At 36.2% G+C, this 27,843-nt stretch overlaps 1 protein-coding gene across 1 annotated transcript in view; it reads right to left on the bottom strand.

Moving 5' to 3' along the window:
• Positions 1-27,843, bottom strand: part of GPC6 (glypican 6) — a 526,929-nt gene that overhangs the window by 242,852 nt on the left and 256,234 nt on the right. The gene's annotated exons all lie outside the window — the stretch shown is intronic.

Genomic DNA, 27,843 nt, shown 5'->3' with positions numbered 1-27,843 from the left:
ACTTTTATCAAATGTGGATACTATTTGAAATTTGGAAGAGACCAGAAAAATTACTGTGGTTATCCATCAAACTGAGCTATGAGTAGAACAAAGTTATAATTTGCACTACCCTCAGTAGAGTCTGATAAACTACTGGGGATAAGAATTGGGAAGATGCTATCTGACCAAGACATATTCAGTCACATTGAGATTTCTGTTACCATGCATACACAGGATACACACAACACATAAACTTTATTACAGCAGGAGACTGGATATCTTAATTGAAATTCTCTACTGTACCATAAAAAGCTTATGTGTACCATAATTTTACTGCATACTGGAACTCTGAGAAAATGCAACATATCTATTTGAAAATTAACTGGAAATTCAGTTACACATTCTGTCACTTTGGAAAAAAATGGAAATACAGACATCAAAGGCTACCTTCGTTTTCAGGAAAAAGGGAGAACTTAACTCTAGAATGTAGGTAATAAAATGCTCTTATATTAACATTGGATATGTAATTTACTGACTTGATGTATATACTGGTGGTTTCACGGTAGTATATGTTTTCGATCATAGATCTTTCCTTCCAAACTGATGAACAATATCCCTTACTCATTACTGAAGAGTGATGAAGCCATTATACACATATTTTTCAAGACTTTGAACAGTCCCAGATTTTTTTGGTATTCAAGTGAGTTTGAGACAAAAGTACAATCAATCAATTTTGACAGCATTTGTCCAAGCCAGGTTCTGTTATTGTGGATTCACGTGGAATGGTGTCTTTTTTAGCAAGTGGTGCAATTGATTTTAATGGTGTTAGCTGCCAGATAAGAAACTATTCTGACTAAATAGGATATCAAAATTAACCTTCCATAACTGAAACCCCCAAATATGATAACTACTAGACATTTCATATATGCTGAAAAATAAAGTGAAGGTTTTTTTCAAATTCAAATGCTCCTCAGGACACTATTTTTTTTTTAAAGGAACATTGTAGTAATTTTATTGGTTTTTACTTCTGAGCACTTCAATAAACATGTATGAAATGACTTTTCAAAAAGCTACAACTGGAAAAAAAGAGAAAAACCCAAACCTACTACTTACACTATTAACTAATGGCACACTTTGTATGAAATAGCATTTAAAAAAGAAATTGATCTTTGCTGTTGCCTGGGAAAGTCCCTTTTTTTTTTTTTTTTAATTCCTTCAGGAATCACTATCAATATGAGGTTATTACCAAAAATAACATTTCTGTAAGCTGGCATCAGAGTCTGAACCAATTAGCACTATGAGATGCTGTGGAAGTTAAAAACCAAATGTGGCAATAACCATCTGGGTAGACAAATATCCTTTTTACCTGCGGGTCCTTGAACACAGCAATAAACATATGGCAGAGAGAGTTGGGCTTGTTCAGTGCATTTCTAATAAAAATCTAGGTGACACAAATGTGCCATGATAGGTGTCATAGAAAGTAGTATAATGACCTTTCACATCTGGATGCCTCATTTCTAATTAGGAATGAATAAGACATAACAAGGTCAGGTGACACTGTCTAACAGAGCATATTACTTGTATTTGGATGAGTCATTTTGACGAAAAACTTCCAAAATGTTTTTACCAATTACCTTACCTAACTCAGAATGACACCAGACTATGATCCCTTGAAAGAGCTTCCAGTTACGAAAGGCCAGATTTTTTATCTTGGAGTATGCAGTTTATTATTTTTCCATTTTTTCTTTATAATATAAAGGTATGCCAAATGAAAACCAAATTGTTCTCTTCACTTCATACCGCTTTTGAAAGGATACTTTCTAAACACTGGTACAAGCTGCTTGCACCCCTCCAACAGCATGCACACATTTCATCAATCATAACAACAGATGGTCAGATCCTGGCTCCCTTACTCTGAGTCTACTTGTCCAGTCAGTATCACTGAAATAATATTTTCTTATCATCTGCTAGTCTGCTTTCTCAACTTATAACCTCATGAAAATATTATGAGGAAAAAAGTGCATTTCAAGATCTTTTCAGACTCCCCCTATAAGAGAAGAAAATTCTACAGCACTGCACACTTAAATCAAGGAGTTTGACTTTACCTCCTGGACCAAACCCAAGCACGGTAAGCAAAACAGCCACTTCTTTGCAAAACTTGTCACCCAGGAATCCAGTGCTGGCTATAGGGAGAGGGCTAGGCCCACCTGTAGCAGCTCCTGGTAGCCCATGAACATCCCCTTCCATGATCCTTGTGCAGTGAGAGGCAGAAGAGGGGTGTCTGTGACAGCTCTTGACTCCAGGCGCCAGCAGATGGCTGCCAGTGGTGTCTGGTTTTACATGTTGCATACTATTTCCAGTATTTCAGGGACATATCACATTCTGCTTTGTGTTTGTGCTCAAGCAGGAATGTAGGTGCTACCAGGGGAGTGCTGCATGAGCTGTTTCCTCTGATTTGGTGTCACTTGAAGGTGTCCTGATTTTATGGATCTGTTGCACTTGGAGGTTTGTGAGCAGCTTTTAGTTCCCCCTCCCCTCTTTTTTTTTTTTTTTTTCCCCCTGCAAAATGTCAATTAAAAAAAAAAAGAAGACTAAAAAAGAAAAAAAAGAGACAAAGAGATGGCAATGATGCTCTGAATAACCCATCATATTGTCTTACAAGTCACACAAACAAGGTCATTATTGACTGCAAATGAACATTCTTACTCTTTCCAGGCACGTGTAGAATAAAACCAATCATAATACTGGCATGATCAACTTTACCTTATTTCCCAGCTAGACTCAGACCCTCTTAAATTACTGCTTCCTTCTTTATGTTTTCAGACAAAAGAATAAGAAAATTTTCATTACATTTTAAGATCAAACACAATCTAGCTTAATATGATGCTGAAAAGTAAGCTGATGTTTTGGTGCTGAAACAAATAACAGAAGAGGAAGGAGGCAATATAACATATGATGAAATTCACCACATGTTCAGGATAGCATGCAGACCATTGTAAAGGTTCATGATGTTTAGTAAAATCAGTCTAGGGAGACATATCAGCAATTGTTCACTTGATCTTTACTGTATCTAAAACTCATGTCTGGCTGCAATGAAGCTAAGTTTTGTCATGGAGAGCAGAATTTAGTAGCTGTCTTTAGAACAATTTAATTTTAGTACTTCCTGGACAGACCCTTCTGAATAGTGTATCCCAAAAGGGCTGCATCTTCTCCTATGAATTGGCAATCCATTGAACTTGCAATTCTACTTTTGTTAACATATACTGATTGCTTAGGTATATGCTTGAAGTAAATAGTAATGCACAACTTGGAGACTCTTGAGTTGGAAGAGAATTAAACTCTGGAATTTGTACCAGTGTAGTACTATTGTCTAAGTTAAATAGCCTTCTGAAAGACATTATACATTTCTAATGTGGTCAAGGATATCACTGCAGCTCATTTAGAGACAGTTACAATATAAGCTGTGTAGAGCTGAAATACATCTATTTTTAGATCTTCAGTTTTCTGAGTGGACTGATGTACAGAAATATTGAGTCACTAACAGCAGCTATTCTTATGTCAGTCTTGTTTTTGTTTAGGACTTCTAATATGAAGTTAAGACTTTGGAAAAAATACAGACTGATGTATCCTTCCTTCCTTTACATCCCTTATTGTCCTACTGCAGCCTATCTGTCTCTACTTCATTTCTTCCATCTTTTCACTCAGTGATATCTAAAATTTGTTTCAAATTTTTACAGGATCAGGCATTATGATTTCTCATGAGAACAGTTATGTGCCTAGCATATCACATGGTCTGTAAAAATAATGATATCTGCAATAGTTAGCATTCTGTATTGAAATCCTGCTTTATTTGAAGCTCCAAGTCATCGCAAAAGAGCTTTTTGTACATTTGTTTTTAACATATCTCAATCTTTTTTTTTTTTTAAGATTTCTGATTTGAGAATGAAAGTTACTAATTACACAGTGGTACTGGTGTGGTTTTCCTGCAAATGAGTCTCCGTGTCTCAAAAGAGTTGCCTGCACTGACTACATAAATGCAGATTAGTAAAGGACTAGAAAAATGCAGGTAAATTCACTGCCTCTGGCTTTTGCAAATATGTCCCTTTGGTACGTCTATTAATGTAGAAGTTATCTTTGCAGACCAACCTTGTGTTTTAGGTATATGGCAAAAGACAGAACTACTCAAGGTCCAACTTGAGCCCTGGTATGTGCTGCGGCCCAAAGGTCAATCAGGAGTCAGTCAAAGTTCTCCCCTCAATGTCACCACTGCTCTGACCTACTTCACTTTGTTCTGAGCTGTCATAGTCACTTCAAGGATTAGCCAACAGGGCAAGACTTCTAATTTCACACAGTCAGCACCCCAAGGAGGAGAGGTCATGATCCAGTAACTTTCCTCCTCCCTCCTCCCAATTCTACTATATAGGGAAAGAATGAGCATCCTCAGCTGGTTTCAGACCATCTTCTCTATTATGAAGATTTTCCTTCTGACAGAAATGAAATTCGAGAGTCCATGCATGATATTTGCCTTAGATCTCTATTTAAGCATTGACTTTTGACATACTGCATCGCCTTGCAATTAGCTATCATCATGAGTAAAATACAAGATGGATTTTTAAAAAGTTATTAAAAAAGCCCTAAATATAAACATAGACAGTAATTGATGTTTTTTGATAAAGAGGAAAAGGAAAATTGATATATGAAGCCTGATGTTTCCTGCAGATCGTTAAAGTATAATGTTAAAAATAAAATATTTTCCAAGATGAAAGACAACACAGACTTTTTTCTCTGTTACTCGTGAGTCCAGAATGGCAAGTTCTGTGAGTCAAAGTGATTCATACAAGTACTTATATCTTTTTAGTAATAATTAAAGCTGTAAAAATGCCACAATTCACTGCATTTGATGACTGTATCAGCTACACTGGAGCACAATGTAATGTATGCTATGGATTTCAATCCTGCAAATGTATGAATTCTTACAATACTGTTTTCAGTTGGAATGCACCTATCAAATAAAATGCTAGACTATTCATTTTTATAAGATTTCCCTCATATAAAGTACTGTAAAACTACGTATAATGCAAATCACTGTTACACTATGCAACTGGGAGACCCTCTGCAAAGTACCAGATTTTGAAAAGTATTTCTGAAAAAGTCACTGGAAAACAGAGAAGGGTAATAAATCCTTGTACTGTATTGCACAAATATACTCAGTTCCTCAGATGATTCATAACAATAAGCCCCTCGTTATTTCCAATTATCTGTCATCAGATAATCTGCATTTACAGGAAAATCTCTTCTCTTCTGCAATGTAGGGAATTTAGGTCTAGGGACCTAAAGAGTGACAATCTGCAGCTCTACCCCATAAAAAATTCAGAAGTGAAAAAAGGGACTTTTTATCCTGTTGGAAGGAAGTGCCCTTCATTCCACGTGTCTCTCTGTTCCTGTAAAGAATGTAAACCCTGTTGCTCCCAAGACAATTTTAAAAATAATCTGTAACAATCTATAGGTTTAGCATGTGTAATTCTTTTAGTTTGGCATTTTTCAGGCATTTTTAAGAAGTATTCTCAGCTAATCTGAATGAACAATATGTCTCTTTGAAAAGGCTGAGGTTCTAGTCCTTGAACTCCGGTGAGTTCACTGCTCACAATTGCTCCTAATGGCTTGTCTGTGATCTTTCTGTCTACATGGACAAGCAGGGTGATGAACAAGTAAGAAAAAAAAGGAATATCTGAGTGCAGAACATTGACAGAATGTTCAGAAGTGTCCAATGTGAAAATCTACAAAGCCATTCAGGAGCTGGACTGTTCTGTCTCATAGTAATTTAGAATTTTAAAGCCCATTCAATTTTGAAATGTTAAGCTTCAAGTCCCGGGAACACTTGGAAATTTTTATTCAAGGCACAGACTGTGTTTGAGCATCTCCATCAGCACCAGGTTCTTTCTAGATTCTCATAAAGCTCCCATAAAGACAGCACAAACGGAATGGGACTCCAGTGCTGGGCTTGTCTTTTAAGTTTTTGGAAGTGCTTGGAGACAACGGTAATAAAGCTGCACACAATACCATCTGTAATGGTGATAAAAGTCTAATCTGACTTCAATTCAGGATCAAACAAACAAACTTGTTCTTCTCATTATGAGTATTAAAAAAAATTAAAATAATAAATATTTTAATTGGTGTATCTGACATGTTTCAAATTACATTTTCAAATTAATACTAAAAAAGGAGGGAAGGGGAGGGAATATGTAGAGTAAAAATTCTTATCGTGGATCAGGACAATACTTTCCGAAGACTAATTTTTCCTAATCTAATTGTTTCTTTCTCCCCTGAATTTTGTAGCATGCTACCCCTAGCTCACTGTTATCACATGACAGAATTGTGATCATATTGATTTCAGCTGATCGCAGAATCACAGAATGGTAGGGGTTGGAAGGGACCGTTACAGATCATCTAGTCCAATCTCCCTGCAGAAGCAGGTTCACCTAGATCAGGTCACACAGGAACACATCCAGGTGAGTTTTGAAAATCTCCAGAGGAGATTCAACAGGCCCTCTGGGCAGCCTGTACCAGTGATCCCTCACCGGAAAGAAGTTTCTCCTAATGTTCAACCAAAATTTGCTGTGTTCCAGCTTGTGTCCATTACCCCTTGTCCTGTCCCTGGATGCAGAAGATGTACACAAGACATTATGCTGTCATGACATTTAGAAGTGGCAGATCACTGTAAATTATATTTTTGACACTACTCATTGTGCTGTAGAAAGGCAAGTGTGAGATTTATTTTGAATCCTCATTGAAATTTTAGATGTAAACCAGTTATTTTACAAAGTAGTAAAGTGTCAGCTGTTTTCATTTGTTTACAGAAAATATGCCACATATTAAACAACTTCACTCTTCACTCCTTTCATACTTTTTATCTCATTCAGATTTGTCAATATTACTTTCTGTTTTCTCTAAAATTTTGTATTCAGTTTTCACTGCTGCAAAATGGTGAATTAGCTAAAATATCTTGAAAATCAAGCTACTGCTATGGTTGTAAGAATGGAATGACTATGTAGCCCTCAACCTTCCTACCGAGTGTGACAACAAACACATCAAGTAGCGTTGTCTCTGATTTTGATATTTATGCACTGAGACCTGGACTGCAGAGGTTGTAAATGCACTAAATTATTTCAAAAAGTAAATTGCATTGGGCAATTGCATTGGCAAGAATCCAGCCACACCTCAGGCTTCAGGTTGGTGTTTAGATTATTTAACATACAAATAACAAATTTCACACTGAAATCTTAAAATATCATGTGCAGAGGAAAAATAAAATAATAAAAGCTCTGTTCTTTTTACAAAGATCAAGCTTCTTACATCGAAATGCCTTATGGCTTAATTAATAGTATTTTATGTGGGTATATTTGGTTGATTTATATCTTTTTAGTCATTTAAACGTGCTATCTGTTTTGAACTTGCACATTCTCATGGTGTCTTTATGACCCTTGAATTCACAGTGATGAGGATCCAGTGAATCAAGCAGTTCCACAACACAACACAACACAACACAACACAACACAACACAACACAACACAACACAACACAACACCAGAGTAACAGCTTCCTGAGAGACAGGAAGACAGGGTCTGAAAAGCTAAGGTTCAAATTCCCCTTCTGCATGACCACCAATTTTCCTCAAGTAGGGTGTTTTTTGTTTGTTTGGTTTTTTTTTTGCTTCTGCTAAAGACCATTTCATTTCCCATGTAAAACAGAACAGCTAAAAAGCTGAGAGTGAGGCTATATAAACCATGAATGTACAGCAAATCTCTTATTTGTGCAGTTAAATTTTGGTGCCTTTTTGTTCTTGGTCACAGCAGATATCTTTAAACTTATTCTCCAAAGAAGCCATCTATCCTTTTGGCTTCTCTCTCTTATGTCATTTCAGCAAAATCTTTGTCAAAATCAGTTCTATTTAGGGAAGAGAGGAAAAAGATTAATGAAAAATTCACATGTGGAGCTACAAGAATATCTTTATGCAAGAATGCTTGGAGGAGTGAGCATAATAACTTCTTTCACAAAGCATATTTACCATATTTCATTAGATGCCATGGCCAGACTTCATTCAAAACAATTTATGTTTGCTATTTTTCAAGTACGGGCCTCTAGTGTTGCAGGTGTTGAGTATTTTTGTTGTTTCTATTCCCAGTTTTACTTTGGCAAGTGGCATGAAATAAAAAAAATACTGAAGCTTAGTTTCCTCCGTATCTTGATCTCAGATTTTAAGTTCTTATGCTTACAATTTCCTTATTTTTTCTTGCCAGTGGAGATCTGGGAACACTATTATACCTTTGGTAATATTTATTTGTAAAAAATACCCAGAAGAACAGCATACAGCTAAAAAAGCAAAGCATGGGGAAGGACAAAAAATTGATAATGTGCCATCTAAAATGATCAAGTTGTCAAGGATGAAACTGATACAAATTCCCTTGTTATTGCAGATGAACCAGTATAATACCGGGGGATTGAACAGGAGCCAGATTTGATTTGTCAACTTGTTGCCATTATTTTGACAACATTTCAGCAAAATCGTCACATCTGTCAAAATTCTGTTAGAAAATTAGATGGAGCAAAGAACACAAAACAGCCTTATTTCCTTCTACTGAGTGTTCTGGGATTTTCCTTCAGTGAGTCATCAGCCAGCAGCAACAATGAAGTGTCACAACAATCACAAAGATACCATCTGTTTAACGGAGATGATCCAAAAGCAAACATGTATCTTTCTAAATATAAAATTCATCAACAGAAAAAAAATACACACATACACACACACACGCAAATGTGTGGGTTTGCATACATGTATATAATTTCTATAATTCTTGAGGTGTTATCAAAACTTGAAGATAGCAGAAATTACAGCATTTCCTGTATGCATTTCTGTCATCAACTAAAGCTATAGATGACATTACTTGAACTTCGTATCATGGGAGCTCATGACATGGAATATGTTTTTCATCACATGATGCCTCTCACACCTGGTGCTTGCAGAGATTTGGCTTTAGAGTGCATCTGTTTCTTTCAAAGCATTTTTAACAGAAACAGGCACAATGCATAGCTCTGCATTGCCAAGAACACGTTCAGCAAACTAAGACTACAAGATGCCTATTGCAACAGGACTCATCTAGATGACCTTTTTTTTCCCCTCCCTCCCTTTTCTAACACTGTGCACGTGGAAGTCATCGTAATATTTGAAAGGAAACTGCCTAAAAAAACTGGTTCTCCTTGCCAATGCTGGCAGCAATAGTAAGTAATTTTGATCAGTATAGTTCCCGTGTGACAAAAATATCTGTGATGCGTTTTCTAAAGTAAACATGACAATGAATGAATTGGGAAATAAAGCAAATGATGTTTTCCAAACATGCAAAATAAAGTCTGAGGAAACATTTACATTAAAACTCATGAATATATTGATAATAAAAAGATTATTATTAGAGGCAAAATGGGAGAACTGATTGTGAATATAGTTCCCTAACTCTTGTTTAGCACTTAATTGATAAAATAAATAAACAGCAACACAATCCAGTTTTCAAATAGAGGCTTAAACTTATTTTTCTTTCATTTATACCATTCAGGACTTTTAAAAAAAAGCGTAATGAAAAACTTTGGTCATTGGATGGCATAAACGTTGCTTTGACTCTTACACATACTCAATCTACTACACCACAGTGGACCTCATGAAGTAATTCCAGAAGGTAGCAAGCAGCTACCTTCTCTGCTTGACTAAGTTTAGCTCACATAGCTGTTACTTTTCTTTCCTTTAGAAGATAAAAAGTAGTTTAAGTGCTTCAGAAACATACTCGTAGAGTAAAAAGGTGTTCATCCAGCAGCAAAAATTCCAAGAGAAGTGGCCTAATGATGATAAAGTAATTACTAATTAACCTCTGCACTTATATTTAAATAAAAGGCTTAAATATGAGCAGGATCAGGCATAACAAAGTTTTTGCTCAAACATATCTTGTGTTTCTCTGGTTATGTTCTCATATATCAGAAAATAAATGCTACTGTTTTCTGCTTAAATTGCAGAAAACTGCCTGCTTCTCTATCTTTCTTCCAGCAAAGTGCCCAGGTGGCCAAGAGAGCCAATGGCTTGTATCAGAAATAGTGTGACTAGCAGGACCAGGGAAGTGATTGTCCCGCTGTACTCACTGCTCATGAGAATGCATCTCAAATACTGTGTTTAGTTCTGGGATCCTCACTACAAGAAGGACATTGAGGTGCTGGAGCATGCCCAGGAATGGACAACGAAGCTGGGGAAGAGTCTAGAGAATAAGTCTTACGAGGAGCAGTTGAGGGAGCTGGGGTGGTTTAGCCTGGAGAAGAGGAGGCTGAGAGAAGACCTTATCACTCTCTACAGCTACCTGAAAGGAGGTTGTGGTGAGGTAGAGGTCAGTCTCTTCACCCCAGTAATGAATGATAGGACAAGAGGAAATGGACTCAAGTTACACCAGGGAAGATTTAGATTAAATATCAGGAAAAAGTTCTTCACTGAAAGAGTTGTTAAATACTGGAATGGGCTGGACAAGGAGATGGTGGAGATGCCATCCCTGTAGATATTTGAAAGGTGTGTAGATCAGGTGCTTATGAATATCGTTAATGGCAATGTTAGGTTAGTGGTTAGATTTGATGATCTCAAAAGTCTATTCCAACCAAAACAATTCTATCATTCTAGAATTCAAGTAATTTGTGCCACAGGAGTGGAAAAGGTTTACTTGCCTTCATATGAATGTAAAGTGAAATATAAATGTGTACCTCCACATGAGATTATAGCAGAAAGTTCAACTTTATTGATAAAAATCAACAAAACTCAACTCATTACAGATCTAATCTAGGTGGCCCTGCTCTGGCTGAGGGGTTGTACTAGACGATCCTTCAAAGTCCCTTCCGACTCCTAAGATTCTGTGACACTTCCTGCTATATGCCATTCTTCACTCATAATATTGTAACTTGCTCAGATTATCTTGAGGCCACTTCTGAGGAAACATTGTAATTTTTTCTGAGTGTACATCTTACTTGATAGATAACATTAGAGTATACCGTAAATTAATAATATAATACAATACGATGCCTCAAACTACTAGTTTTATATCTAGTATAATGATTTTCATTAATATAGAAATAAATTACTAATAACTGATACTAGTGCAATCTAAATTTTGACTACACACCTGATGATTTTGTAATGACTGGTTTAATTTTGTATGTTTCCACTTTAATTAATAAAAAGAGAGAAGAGTCATTTTAAATTTGTCAATTAATATGTAGGAACCAATGTTTCTAAATGATATCACCCGCTCTTGCTGAATTCCCTGCAAAGGTTCCTACAGACAATACCGATGATCATGATGATGTTATTGTTAGAAAAAGATCTTCACTGATGAGAAATTTAGTTGGAATAGTTAACATGTAAGCAGTTAGATATAGTACATAGTGGGTGATATTTCTATCTCTTGCTCTCTGACATACACACAAATACGCAGTTAGCTATTTTTTCCTTCTTTAAATCCACACTTAAGGACTGTAGGTATAAAAAGGAAATAAGTCATAGGTATGATGAAATATATAACAAATCCTTCATATATATATAACGACTTCAACACTAAGCAGCAACCTTAACAACATAAACAGGATGAGATCGAAGCCAAAATCCCATGAATAGACAGTCTTTAAGTAAACATACTGGAAATGAAACACATTTAGAAAAAACATATTGCAAAATGGAAAACAAATCATGTTTTCAAATGTGTTTCATCGTTTGAGCTAGATGGGGCATAACTGATGACAAAACTTTGTTTTCTACAGTCAGCAGAACTATTGCATTATGTGTATCTCTTCATTGGGAGTGAAGATGAGTATGGAATGAAAACAAAGTGACAGTTAAAAATGAAAAAGAAGTGATATCACATAGATAAACTTGTCCTGGACATGTCAGTACTTGCTATTTTATTTCTCTGATATGAAGGATAGATGAAGTAAAACCAATTTTGGTTGTCAAAGGCTGCCATAAAATGGAGAGAAACAACATGAACAACAAAAAGATGTCAAGAATAGGTCTATCAATAACACTAACTTATTTTACACATACACAGTAAAAACCCATCCAACTTCAAACTTCACGTAAACAAAATGTCATTCCATTTCTAGTCGTTACCATAGTTGCAGAAGACATCTACTCCTTCACCCACCTTCTCAAACTACACAAGTCACTTCTCTGAATATTTTAGCGGTCAGATATTGCACCTTTACAGTCTTGAAATTTTAAATAACTTGTACTAAACCACTTCCTCAACTAGGACTCTATTAACACATTTTTTGGAAGAACCCGCACAAAGCTTCTCTTGTGGGCAATAGAAGCTTTGGCTGCTCAGCATCTTTGAACATCTATTCATATATTTTTATCTCTTCAGTATCTATTTAAACATAAGCCCTGCAAAAAGTAAAAAGGCTGTCCTGACAAGAAAGTAAATAATCTGAAAAAGCCTGAATGGAGTGTGGGAATTTATAGAAAATACATTTAAATTTAACACGTAGTAAGAAATATAGCAATAAATACTAAACACATCCCTGAACTGAGGTATGAGTGAAATTATGACAGAAGAAAAATTAAAGACCCAGCAAGAGAAAAAATGGGAAGGTATGGAAAAAAAGAAAATCCTTACTATGTGGAAAATCTGCTGAAACATTAGGTTTTCTACAGAAAACCTAGAATCATAAAATGCTGCCATTTCCTTCATGATAAATCTTATTTTGGAAGAAGATATAAGAAATTGGTTGTTGTATAAGCCCAGATTCTCTTAATTTTGTTTCCATCGATAATTGACTGACTACTACTGAATTTATTATTTTGTTAAATATATGTAGAATAGGTCTTTGTTATCAGTAAAAGTCTTTACGAGCTACAACACATAAAACAGTAAAAAACTGGAATAATAAGGAGGAATTATGGTGATTAACAAGGAATCATAGAATGGTAGGGTTGGAAGGGACCTTTAGAGATCATCTAGTCCTACCCCCCTGCAGAAGCAGTTTCACCTAGATCAGGTCACATAGGAACATGTCCAGGCGGGTCTTGAAGACCTCCAAGGAAGGAGACTCCACAACCCCTCTGGGCAGCCTGTGCCAGGGCTCCCTCACCTGAACAGTGAAATAGTTTTTTCTTATGTTTAAGTGGAACTTTTTGTGTTCCAGCTTCATCCCATTACCCCCTGTCCTGTTGCTAATTACTATAGAAAAAAGGGATGTCCCAACCTCCTGACATCCACCCTTTAAATATTTGTAAATGTTAATAAGATCTCCCCTCAATCTCCTCTTCTGCAGACTAAACAGCCCCAGTTCCCGCAGCCTTTCCACATATAAAAGATGTTCCATTCCCCTGATCATCTTGATGGCCCTGCACTGGACTCTCTCCAGCACTTCCCTGTCCTTCTTGAGCTGTGGAGCCCAGAACTGGACACAGGACTCCAGATTGAGGCCTCATCAGGAGAGAGTAGAGGGGGAAAAGAACCTCCCTTGACCTGCTGCCCACACTCTTCTTGATGCATCCCAGGATGCCATTGGCCTTCTTGGTCACGAGGACACATTGCTGGCTCATATTCAGCTTATTATCAATCAGGACTCACAGATCTCTCTCTGCAGAGCTGCTCTCCAGCAGTTCGACCCCCATCCTGTACTGGTGCATGGGGTTGTTCCTTCCCAGATGCACTTGCCCTTGTGGAACCTCATGAGGTTCCTCTCTGCCCAACTCTCAAGCCAGTCGAGATCCCGCTGAATGGCAGCACAGCCTTCTGGGGAATCAGCCAGTCCTCCCAGTTTGGTGTCATCAGCCAACTTGCTGAGGGTACACTCTATCCCCTCCTCCAGGTCGTTGATGAAGATATTGAACAAGACTGGCCCCAGAACCAATCCCTGTGGAACTCCACTGGCCACAGGCCTCCAACTTGATTCTGTGCCATTGATCAACACTCTCTGGGCTCTGTCATTCAGCCAGCAATAATAAAAACAAAGTGGAATTAAGTAAGTAAAATTATTTAGCATAAATTGAATCACAATAAAAGAGATTTAAATGCTAGATAGAACCACATGCCATCTGACCTTCTACCTCCCTTTACTACATGATCAGACTGAATTTCCCACCAAAAGTAGCATCAACAGCTCCGTTCAGTACCTGTTAAAGCAGTTCTGCTAAGGAGTGAATGCTTGCCCACATTGGCTTGACCCAGTAGAGTTGATAGGAGTGATAGATGGCCTGGCATTTTCCCCCTATGACATGCTGCAGAAAAGTAAGCAACTCTTTCAAGGGCTTTGTTTTTTCTGGTTTGATAAGATGCTTTTGTCAAAAAATAAAAATAAATTTGTTTAATCAACTGCTCTCAGAAGAGATACAGTGAGTGACTGCATATCAAAAGCAAATGCACCTGTCATAAAGGATCTCAAAAGCAACTATGATTTCTAAAAAAATTCTCATTCTTGCACAGAAAATAGGGGTCCTTTCAATGAAGTAATATAAGAGACACATCTATAGGGATAAGCTTTCTTGTTGTCGTTGAAGATTAGGAAGTGATGTTGGTTTAAAATCTATCTACTAGAAGAGTAAAGTTACGTGATTAAGAAGAAGCATACACTTAAATTACTGGTGCTGTTTGCTCTTTCTAAGTTACAACAGATGTAACCATCCCATGCTACCTAGAGAACTAAATGAAGGATGCTCACTTTCTATTCAAGTGAGAAAGCAGAGTATTTTATCTTTCTTTTACACAAGGAGAACGAATGATTGTCACACTAGAGACCAAATAAAATAAAGCTATTGGAAAATTGCCCACTACCTCAACAAATACAATGTATTGAGCAGATAGCTGCCTCATCTTTCACTAGGTCATGCAAGCAAATATAAAAGGCAACAAGTGCAGCCCCTTCAAATTTGAAGCCGTAAGAACTTAACATGATAGAATATTTGGAAGGTGTTTAGGAGCTTAGGGTAACAGACAAAGCTGCTAAGATCATGTTGTCCAACTTTTTTTTCCCCCATTTTCTTGAAGTAAGCTTGTCCAATTGCTGTCAACAATGCACCTAACTTGCAGGATCAAATGTTAATCTTGAACATGTGACCAGGCACAATGGTCTTGGATTTTTTCTGCATTACCATAGGTTTTAATCTCATTTTCATTTCCTTCCAGCTTCTTATTTAGACAAATGGAGCAAAAAACAAGCAAAAAAAACCCCAAACAAACAAACAAACAAAAACAGATGAAAACTAAAGATTTTCTTCAAGAAATACAATTTGGAATAGAATTGGTAAATAGGACAACACTTACTTTAATATGAATCTATCAATTTTGATTAATCCTCTCTATCCTTGAATGTCTCCCTTTTCCTAGATGTTACATCTTTCACTCTAAATTTGTTCATTTTCAGCTAAAACATTCTCAAAGTCAAATGTCTTAGACACACATCAATGTTCCTTTTTGTCAATAAAGTTTAACAGAATTATCAAGAATCTTTTAAAACGCAATTTCTGTTGAAAACTTGTTTCAAGGAAATACAGTGACTCTTCTACTTGAAAAGCAGTTTGGCGGAGACGTTGAACTAGACACTTCAGAGCAGACAACTTAAAGATGGAAATGAAACTACTTCACAGAAGAACATCAAGTGGAAGTGGTTTAAATGTCGCTTTGCTAAACCAATGTGCTGGTTCTGTAGCACAAATCAAAACACTGATTTAAGAAACTGAGACCCTCTAAATGTGACATGTGAGAGACAGAGATGTCCAAATTTCTCATATCAGTGGGATGCAGGATGTCTAAATCAACTGAGAGAAAATCTTGGGGCTAAGCACTCTTTCAAATTAGAAATTCAATTGGTTCTATGATATAGGACTTCAAAGTGCTTGAAAACTTCTCCTGGCTCTTGTTGTTGCATTAGCTTGATGATAAAAATCTAGTCTAGGAAGTAAGTCACTATGGCTCACATCTCTCCTATGCTAGAGACATGCACTATTTTTGAAAATATCTTAAAAAGGAATCCCACTTACAAAACATCCTTGATACTGAAGTCCTTCTCTGCTACTGAATTTCAATGGGAATGGACCTGACCAAGTTGTTTGGGGATATTTGGAGATCCAGAGGGAAGCAAAGCAAAAAGCACAAATGCATTAGACTCAAGAAAACAAAACAAAAATATAGGTAAATGTTACAAGGAAGGACATCAGAGATGAGTTTTTCTTGTATGAAGAATAGAGTTTGAAGGTTCTCTGTGATTCAAATATCTGAACAAGTAAACCAAGTTGTTTCATTCAGAAAATGCATAGGGTGAACACAGGACTCTTGAGGAAGGCAAATGAAATGTCCCAGGTGAAGCAAAGTAGAAGCTGGAGCCACAGCAAAACTATTTGTGAGGAGTTAAAAAAGAACATTTTCTGAACTAAGGAGGATGGAGGTCTACTTTGGTGCTGATGCAGCATCAATTATGTATTCTGTGTAAAGTACTTTCTTTTCACATTTCTTTCCATGGAAGGAAATCAAGTTTCGTCTTATATACATGGTGCTTTTTAGAACAGAAGTATTGCATGTAGCTGGTAGGGAATTTGTGAATTTTTGCAGAAAACCAGATTTTCCACTCAAAAATGCCGAATTACCAAAATTGAGATCTCTTGCTTTAATGATTACACTGAGTCTGGCTGGGATGGAGTTAACATTTTTCACAGTGGCCTGTATGGTAATGTGTGTTATATTTGAGACTAAACCAGTCTTGAAAACACACCAGTTCAGTTACTGCTTAACAGTGCCTGCATAGCATTGAGGTTTTCTCTGTCAGTAACGAAATGAAAGGAAAAGACAGGAGAAACAGCATTTTAAATACTGAAACTCTAACTTGACAAAAAGCTATTTGATCTTCAGCAGTACTCTGGTATCCTTCAGCAAAATATTCTAAGTTCCTTTGTAGTGATATTGAGGTTTCATGAGATTCTTTAGAATGAAAGGTATTATAAAACAAAATAATTACACAATTATATAGACATAAAATATCCTTATTCAGTTGAACTTTTAGAAGTGCAAAAGACAGAAATGTAGATGTCCTTGGACCTGAATGTTCCTTGCATTGAGAACTTAATTTTCTTTGAAAGTCTTTCTTTTCCCTCGATCTCTCATTATTCAAATTTACTTTAAGACATACCCAGGTGAAACACAATGGAAGAAATACTATCTTTAATGTTAATTTAAGACATACCCAGGTGAAACACAGTGGAACAAGTACTATCTTTAATGCTTTCTTTAGAAGTTATGATATACTGCATAGCCCTCAGTAGTCTTCAGCAAATCTATTTTGCTGTATACTTATAAGATGTACTATGTTTCATTTTGGCTACATAGGTAGCTGAAAAGTTGAAACACACATATACGTAAGAGCTGAAATCTTTCTCTCTTATTGGAATAAAAATTTTGGATGATAAGAATTTAGACAAGAATGAAGAGCAGATATTAGTATTGGAATTATTATTGAGAAATTGACATATTTTATCTTGATACAACGTATATTGTAAAACATAAGTAAAATCTGTTTGGGAAGAGTTACATTTAAAGGGCTTGAGTACAATGCTTGTAATATTGGGACATTCTCATTGCCAAACAGCCTGTAATGTAGTGCTATAGTTCCTTCATTTTTAAGGGACACTGTTGAATACATCTATGAGTTCATGGATGTTTATGATGATACACCATCAGGAGGATTTAACACCAGCAGCGATGATCTGTACATAGTAAAACTGTACGTACAGATTGGAATCTGGAATTGCTATTCCAGACAGCAATGTTAATACAAATCTGCTATGTTTCTGAAGGCTAAAGAAACATAAAGTAAAATAATTCAACAAACTTCTGGTGATTTCTCTGTCCTGTGCAATTTCCCACAGGAAATAAATTCCTTAGACAAGAAACGTAATCAGTGGCTGTGATGGATGCACGTGACCCCTTAACCAAACTGGCAATAGTTTGGTAAAGTCTTCAAAGAAGGTGAAAGTCTGAGCTGTAGCTGGGCCAAGAACTCCTCTAGTTTTGATATGGTCTCTGAAAACCCACAAAGGAGCAGAATGACACAAGAAGTGTTGATGCATATGAACTTGGAAGACCAATCATGCAATTAACACATGAATATCCAATGGTTTCAAGACTCATTTGTCAAGGAACAGAGAAAGTTGTGGGTACAAGGAGTTTCATGCATACCTCTCCCATCTCATGTAATTTGAGTACAAGCCAACCACTTAACCATAAAAATGACAGCCTAAGTGATCCTTCTTTGAGGTCTCCCTTCTAGGTAGCATGGCAGCATGGCAGTGATCTCCCCTTGAGCTGGGATGCCTCTCAAGGTTGTTCCTTGGAGCAGACAGAGCACTTACCAATGGTAGATCTTTTGTAAGTGCCCAATATCACACATAACCTTGTAGCATGGTAACTTTGATTTCTGCCTTGGTAACTTTGATTTTGTCTTGGTAACTTTAATGTGTGCCTTGATAGTTTTGAATCATTGTTCAAGCAGTTGTGTTGTACAGTAATAGAATACCATTAAACTTTGTTAAATTGAACTTTTACAAGACCATATTAAACCCACTTTTGCTAACAGCTTTGATGACGATTCTTTAAGCAATCTAAATCACCTATTCGTAACAGTGGCAAAACGTAGGACTTGCCATATGAGTTCAGAATCAACCTGTATCTGTTTTGTTAACTCAGTCTCATATTCACCTTTTCTCACTGCAAACTTTGTTCTGACCAAAATTTTTATGTGCTTTTCAGAACCCATAAATAGCTTTCTATTTTGAATAACAAAATTAGTAGACAACTTGTTTGTCCAGTAACATGAGAATATCTATATGATTACCTGAACATGTAAAATATTCAAATGATTCAGGCTCTAAACTTACCTATAAAATGATACACAGGACATTTAAGTTTACTCTGTTGTCTGGAGCATAGAGATATTATAAGTCAGAGCTGGTGAATCCTTTAAGCGAAAATTTGTTTCAGACTTCTATTGACTGTGAACACTCTTTTAGGCAATACTTTCTCCCTGATGTCTTTTTCATTATTTCCCTGCTGAATTTTGTTTTTAATACATTGGGATAAGTAAATAAGCCATTTCATTTTTATTTTCCCTTCTGTGAAATGCTTCCCAAGTAACTTGATTAGTGTTCAAAACCAATATTTGAGAAGCCACATAATGTAATTAAAATTTCATAAAACAGCTATAATCATCCTAGCTTGGTAATAAGCAACCTTATTTATCACACAAATGATTTCTTTGGATTTTCAACAAGCACTTTATTTAGCTAACTAAATAATCTTTTTTCTGCAGGAGGCTTGTGTTTTAAAACAGACAACTGAAGTCACAGCCAGAATGCCTTGCCGTACTGAGGCAATATTTAATCATAGGAGACTTCAGCTACGCGTGCATTGAAGTTAGTCTGATTTATCCAGGAAAGTGGGTTTGACTGAGTTCCATTTTAAACCTGTCTGCCCAACTGCTTTTTTTTTTTTATCTTAAAATGATACTAAGTGCACAATGAGCCAGTTTAAAGGTAGAATGTCAGGTGAATACTATTTTTTTTTGAGTAACGTAGAGCATTGTGTTAGTATCTTTAACACCATATGGGCCTTTGCTGTCAACAACAATAACTATGAAATCTGCTAGCTGCTGGAGAACCTTAAAGCTGAAGAGAAAGGCATTTTATTTTTGTTTCTACTGCTCTTTAAATAATCTCTATCTCTATACGGTCCCTACAGTCCAATTCTATTTGAGACTGAACGACATAAAGTGCAGTCCTACATTAGAAGTGCTTTTGTGAAAAATCATAGAATCATTACAGTTGGAAAAGATCTTCAAATCATAGAGTTCAATTACTGCCAAGTCCATCACTAAACTACACCATATCCCTCAGCACCTGATCATGTCTTTTAAATATCTCCAGGGATGGTGACTCTGCCACCACCCTGGGCTCTTGTGCCAGTGTTTAACCACCCCATCAGTGAAAAAGTTCTTTCTGAGCTCGAACCTAAACCTTCCCTAGTGCAACTTGAGGCCCTTTCCTCTTGTTCTATTATTCATTATCAGAGAGAAGAGATTGACTCCCAGTCCTTTCAGGTAGTTGTACAGAGTCATCATATCTACTTCCAGACTCCTCTTCTCCAGGCTAAACAATCTCAGCTCCCTCTGACACTCCAAAAATGGAAACATAAAGTTCCACATTGGTTACATTCCAGTGATTTCCAGATCAAATTTTCTTAACTTGCTGTCTGAAAGATAATTTTTATCTATGCATCTATTACACAAACCTTCCTACAGTCTGGAAAATAAACTATGGGTTTTTTTCCATTCACAATATCAACCGAAAACCTTTCTGATGGGCAAACCCTTCAGGTACAACTGGGAAAGGCAAAACATTACTTTCAAATTCTGCCCTCATTTACCTTTCTCCATGTATCCCAGGGCCCACAGTGGGACTAGAAAGGTGCATCTTAGTACTTGTTTGAAGCTATTAAAGAGAATGAGCTCTGCATATTTAACTGTTCAGTTATGCTGATAATATAAACAGTAGAAAACTATCCTTTTTTATATTGCCCTGGTTTCAGCAGTTCTGTAGAGATGATGGGACTGGAAAAGAAAGAGGAATAAAGTTGTTCATTTCCATAAGTAGAAAAAGCCATTTGCTGAGTGAAATGATCACTATACTATCAGCTTTTAGGGAAGAAGTAGAGTTAAACATTTTTCCAAGCTTTAATACTACCACGGGAAGCTTTTCCTCTGTGAAAATACCAGCCACAGCAGCTGATGATTTGTGACATTGTGTTGTAATCCAGAAGGAACTTGGAATATGACCAAAGGGTGTTACTAATATTCTGCATGACTAATTATTGAACCTTCCTCTGGGTTCAAACATCCCAGTGTTTGCACAGATGATGCTTTTGTTCATCCATCATTTAAAATGTCTTGTAGCTGGAAAGCTAACAACATTCATATAAGTCCATTCATAAAGCTCTCTGGTGGTGATGAGGGAAGTAGGGGGACAGTTTACATTTTTCTGGTCTTTTAACTTGTTTTCTGCTGACCATGATTACAAATACCATGTAGCTGTGACCACTGGGAAGGTGATTTGTCATATTTTTAGATAGAAAAGCTGAAATAAAAGCAAAAGACAAACCTGGTTTTATTAAACAAGCTTTCTAGTTCTATGCTCCCAACAAGCTGGAACTTTCTCTGTCACACTGTGGCTTTCACCAGGTCTTCACAAATGGAAATTGGAAAGGTAGGAAATGGAGGCAGGAGTGAAGTGCATCCAAAATTTACCTTGATACAGAGCCAGAATGCAGACCATATGTGTGGAGTTAGAAGCTGCTGAGTTCCCAAATCTTGATTTATCTTCAGTGATTATTATAGTATCAAGGAAATATTTTGGTTTGGAGGGATTTCTATAAGTCAACTGAAATAATAACCCACTCTGAGCAGATAGATGAGGCTGATCAAGATTGTCCCTCACAGGGTGAAAGTTCTACAGCAACTTGACTCCGTGACAAAACCTCATTTACCTTAGTCGTCCCTTCGCACTCTGACCACTGTGAATTGTCTATGCCTTTCAGTATTAAACAAGAATTCCTAATATTTCCCAAGTCTCATGCAAAGCTCCTGGAAAAAGGAGACTAGATTTAAGGGTTGCCCTTTAAATCTAATAAAAACATTCATGACTTCAACAGTTATAACAGTCACTGTAGTTTGAAGTATGTTACTACTACAAAACCTATATAGCAAGAAAAATACCAAAATTTCAGTATTTATTTTCCTAGACCTTGCTTTGAACAGAATCTTTGACGTAAAGCTCAAAGCTCCAGAAAGCATATTCTTCAGAATACCAGAAGGCACTAAATATGCTATCTTCTTTCACAGAGCCTCTCTTCTACACTCAATTTCCGTTCCTTTGTCAGAAACATTCTGATTAGAATTTCCCTGCAGAAAATCAATACTTATTTAATAAGAATGAAGCTGACTTTGCATTTGAAATGGAAATTGAATCTGTCAACCATTCTGACTTGCAAACATTTGATTCCTCAAATATGTATCTGTGAAATGGACCCCAAAAATCCTGTTTCCTCTACTGTTTTAAAGAAGAGGTGTGCACGAAAAACATAGAGGGAAATTAACGGAGAATCCACACACTTACAAACCAGATGAGAATTATCCATGAACAAGCTCTGGAAAGCAAAATTTTGAGTTCAATAATAGCTAATTATTGAGAGACATCCCTGCTGATGTTCCTTTCTGTTTCACATGTGAATGACAAAAATTTGTATGGGATGCATATGAGGTGTGTTAAGTGCATGTGTGCATGCATGTGTAAGTGCACAGGTGTCTGCACCTGTCAGATGGAGAGTCTTTCTGACTTCTGCATTGAAATTATGTTTCTGAAATAAGAAAAGAATATACTGCTAAAAATAAAATATCACTCAAGACAGATATTAGACACACAAGTTGTTGATATCTGCATAACTATCTCAAAATGCTTCCTAATTTTGAAAATGCAGGTGCTGACTGCAAGGGCATGGTTTCCACTGGCTGCAGAAAAATGGATTTTGGGATTTAACTCTATCATCTGAAGATTAAACACACTCAGCAGTGTACAGTCTTTGGTCCTGTATACAATCTCACTGGTGAAAGGTTATTTAACAAGCTGAAGAGAAAAGCACCAGGCCTTTCTTTATGAAATTTCTAGTAACAATATATTGTGAACAGAAACTACAGGAAAGGGGAAAGAACAGAAACAGTATAGCCCTTCTCTGTATTGACTATATTATTAAAAAGTATTGCATTAAGCTTTTTTCCCTTTCTTATTTTTTTTCCTTGGAAATGCAACTATGATCTGATCTCTTGACATATTGTTAGAAACACAAAACAGTGGGAAACAAGGAAGTGTTGGAAACACCAAATAGTGGGGAAAACACAAGGATCAATACCATTGATAAACATCTGTTGCCCAGAATGAACATAGAGGCCAGATGAAGATCTAGTCTTTAGACAATTCAAATATAAAAATCTATGTGTTCACTTATGCCCAAGTAACAAACACACACCCTCTTCTAAGCAATTTAAGAAGTGTCTGACCTGCAGACGTGGAAACTTGTGTATGAGACAATAAATCTGCCTATTAAAAAGCAAAAAAACCCTGAAGTAAAGCTGGGATTTTATAATTTCATTGAATCAGATCATTACAGTTCAGTTATAACCCATAACAAACCAAAAGGATGAAATTATGACATACTGGTTCTTTGCCAACAAATATAAAGCACTATAGGTTTATTTTTATATCAGAAAGTCAATGTTCATTCACTTAGCATCTTTCCCAGGTGCAATGAAAATCTAAATGGAAAGCTCTGGGCAATGTTATTAAATGATTTTCTCACTTTTTGAAAAACATGCAGAACACAGATATCTTAATGCAGATATGTATAGATAATGGATCCACATAACCTCAGTGAGATAGAAATGGGTTGAATTGAGAAGAAACAAATAGTTGCCTGTTGCAAGAAACTTAGCTTCTTTCTGCTATTCTAGTTACAAAAGAAAACATAAAACTGTGTATGTACTTCTCACACTTAGTTTCTGCTTCTTGAAAACAGACTAAAATCTGTCACTTGTACTTCATATTTTAGTGGAACTTCTTTAGTGAGACTTTCATCTTTAAATGCTGCAAAGTATCACAGTATCTTCAAACATATGTAAGAAAATACACATGAACAGTTATTGAAAGGAAAAACACATGTGAACAATATTTTATCCTCTTCATCAATCCTACGTACTACTGTTAGAACAAGTTTTGGTGCGCTGGTGCATGGGACACACTGTAGACTTGATAGAAAACTATATATACTTGACCTTGCAGTAGCTTGCAAAGCCTTACTTTGTGAGAAAAGAATTTTTTGCACGTGGGCTTGTGACTGCAGTGTTAGCCAGCAAGAAGATGACTTAAAAGAAGTACTTTCAGGAATGTTCTTTAGACATGGCAAGTAACACTGAACTTGAAGTAAAAAATCCTCTTCACTCTAAAGGGAACCAGTACACCACTTAATCTCATGGCACTTAGCAATGTAAAGTATGACACAGATCATACTCAGCCTGTTCTCAAAATCCGAAAGGAAGCTGTACCCCAACCTCAGTCATTACATACTAAGTCCCAAGTCCATGCACCCAATCTAGGAAGCTGGAAAGCCTAGGGGTTTTTACTATTAACAACAAAACATAAATAATGAAGTGTGAACTACTTGTGCAGTTCACAGGGATGGATTACACTAGCAGTATCTGTTATGTTGATGTTTTTTTCTAGAAATAGTTTATAATATGTTACTGAGAAAATTTGAAAGAGGAGAGGAGAGGAGAGGAGAGGAGAGGAGAGGAGAGGAGAGGAGAGGAGAGGAGAGGGAAGGAAATATCTTAATCCATCTAGACAAGTATTTTTTGTTTGGAGTTCATATGTGAATTGTAGTTTGGCAATATTCGTGTTTTAATAAGAAAAGCAATGGATAGATATTGACCCAAGGTACATTTTTAAAAATGCCTACTTTCTGTAAAGATACACTCACAGAGCACTTCTACATTACTCCTTGATGCATGAGGCAACACAATTTAGAAGTAAAACACTACCACTGAGAGGACTGAAAAGATATTTTAGCAAGTCTCATATGCTTTTGATAAGCAGAAAATCTATTCCCCTGTTCAAAACTGAGGGTTTTCTTCCCAAATATAAGCTTTTTCATCAGTCTCTTTAAAAAAAAAGTCCTCTATTAGAGAAACAAAAATAAATCTGTCAAACAAAGGCAGAAAAGGCAATAATTTTTTTTCTTCTTTAATTGACAAGTCTCTAATACAGTAATTTTCTGCTTCATTTATCTCTGGCTGAGATATAACAAAACATCTCAAAGGGTTCTCAATGACCTATAAGATCAGGATTGTAGTTTAATCGTCACAACATTTCAGTAGTGTATAATATTCTGTCAGCCAGCAGGGCAATGTCAGAAAGGGATAGCTGTCCTTATTCTTATGGAATATAGAGCAACTGTGATAGCTCCTCTTTAAAATGGCTTCACTTCACATAATTGCTTGATCCCCAGGCAAGACAGTTAGTAGAAATATTACGTTAGCCTTCTTGCATTTATATCCATCTACAAAATTTAAAACCCCTACTTTTCATTAGGATGTAATTCTTTGAATGATTTCAATAGGTTCATAATTTCTAAGTACACAACTGTAAATAGTATCAACGGTCCAAGTACAACACAGAAATATTTTAGAAAATTCTACATTTGGAGTACCCTTCTGCATCTCAGTATAGGGGTTTTTGATAGTTTTTTTAATTTGTTTAGAAACTCATTTTAAATTAACTGAAAAAAACCCCAAAATCATTGAATTTTCCTTATAAAGAAGAAAAAATGTAGCTCAAGAAGGTATTAAGAATTACTTTGAATTAAGACTGGATGTTCATTCTTTTGTTTTAGTTACTTTATTTTTTTTTCTCTAAAATATTTGTTTTACAAAATATGAACAAACTAAGCTTAAAACTACCCAATCCAATCCTCAAAGCAGAGAAATGTCCTTGAATATTCCATGTTTTTAGCAGTGATTAGTTGCTATGGTAAGAATTGCAGAACTCAGGTATGGAAAATTTAAAACTCCTCTCTCATTGGGAAAGAAGAAGACAGAGCACATACATCCTTCAGAATTACTTTTTCACTGCTTTTTCTAGTTTGTGGTTTTACACTTCCCTGCATCTTGAAAAATCCCAGGCATAAGCCTCAACCAGACTAAATACACAAAACACACCAAAGTCAATGTTTTATGATTTCTTGCTTGCTTTCAAGGTGTCAGAATTAGTTAGACCTGAAGCTCTCTAAAGCAAACATCCAAATGTAAGATCTCTGGTTTTGTATTTGCTTGTAATATTCCTCCCAGCATATTTGCTCTTACTGTCTGCAATGGGCTAACATGCCAGTGAGGAGACAGGCTATGTTCCTGGTGTGTCACAGGCCCACAGCAGGAGAAAAATACAGAGTGTATGTGAAGCCTCTTAAATTGTTTATACACTAACAAGGCCAAACTGCTGTCCCTGCAGTTCTGAACACTTCTCTTGCTCTCCTCATTTCCTCCTTAAGCCAAGACAGGCTTATTGAAAACATTTCCTGCCTCTCTAAAGCTGAACAGCTATGACACAAGAACGGAAGGGCAGCCACTTGAGATCTCTGGTTTATGAAATAAAAGTGGGCTAGGGACTGATCTTCCATGAGGCCAGCAACTCGTTATCTTCCTAACTTCCTGACAAGGACCTCCTCTTAGGAGGAGCAGCAGTTGGGGAAACCGAGGGCATAGAGCTGGGGTAAGTAAGGAAAGAGGTACACAGGAACAGAGTGTGTGTAAGAGCATATCCTTTACCACACATGCTGCTTTCTTGTATTTTGTAGCTATGAATGTTTAGATGGATGATTAACTGCAATTGCTATGAAGTGCCTGAAATAATGAGATATGTTAGAAAATGATAATCTAAAATCATACACTAGACATATACCAGCAATAAGGACCTTTAATTTTTAGCACATGGATTTTAAATTGACAATTTTTCCCTAGAGTACGCAGCTGTAAATAATTTTTTTTAAAGAATCCTCAGATATCAGAGAGGAAGAAGTGGAGAGAAATCTTTGGACGGGCAAGCAAAAAGATTGCAGCAGATCATTTAGCTGTAGTTGCCAAACAGTGCAGTAAGGAGATAACAAGAATTATTTCATTGATATATATTTTTCCTAATATATTGAATTAGATGTTGCAATATGACTTTATGTAAACAAGCCCATAGCATGCATGCAACTTTTTAAAATAGATTTTAAAATTTTAGAGCATGACTAAATCAGTTACTCTTTTTTTCCTAGTTTTGGAGAATTGCCTGCCTTTATAGTTCATTAGATTTGTTTTAGATTAGTTTGCATTGCTGGAATTACTATTTAGAGGCATTTTGAAAAATAAATGAATTGGCTTGTGTTCCCTTCTTTCAAGACCATCTGAATTCTCTTGTTTGACAACTGGACTCCAATGCACATTGGCTTTTCATGGCTAAAAAAATTCCTGTGGAAAAAAAAACTTAGTAGTGGGAAGGAAGAAATTCTAATCAAAAGCTAATATAGCAAGGAAATGTAATCTGCAAGAATCTACCAGTACAACTGGAAACAAAAAAGGAAGTTGAATTATGCTTTTAAATCAAATGCAGAAAAAACCCAGTTTGTCCACTCCAAGAAATGACCAAACTACGATTTGGGTATCTAACTCCAATCACGTGCCAAAACTTCCGATTAGTTTGACATCTCCCTGTCTGAATTTTGAGGGGTGAAAAATCCTCTCTAATTTGATGAAGTAGCCTATTGCTCTAAAGCAGCTTCAATTATGCAATCCTTCTCTGTGCTTCACAAAATGTAATATTTTTCAGTTTATATCTTCACCTTCTACAAATGAGTTGAAATTAGCTAGTATCGTTACCTCGAAGAAATAAAACATGCAATTGGTAAGATCATATTGTTATGAAAATCCCTTTATAAGCACAATATAAAAGTGATTGCATAGCTTGCACTGATTTTTCACATCTGAGCAATTCAAATCTTGAGAAACATTTCTCATCTATATGGACTATTGGTTTTATGCTTTCTTTTCTAAAGGTTTGATTTAATAAGCATGGTTGCTGAATTCTGTTATTGGAGAATGGTAATTCAGAAATAACTTTTCTTGACTGAAGGATTTCTTGCTGCACCATATATTAATGCACAC

This window comes from Colius striatus, chromosome 1 (assembly GCF_028858725.1).
Source record: "Colius striatus isolate bColStr4 chromosome 1, bColStr4.1.hap1, whole genome shotgun sequence".
Classification (NCBI taxonomy): domain Eukaryota; kingdom Metazoa; phylum Chordata; class Aves; order Coliiformes; family Coliidae; genus Colius; species Colius striatus.
Note: the sequence above shows the minus strand (reverse complement) of the source record. Positions and strands in the feature narration are given on the sequence as shown.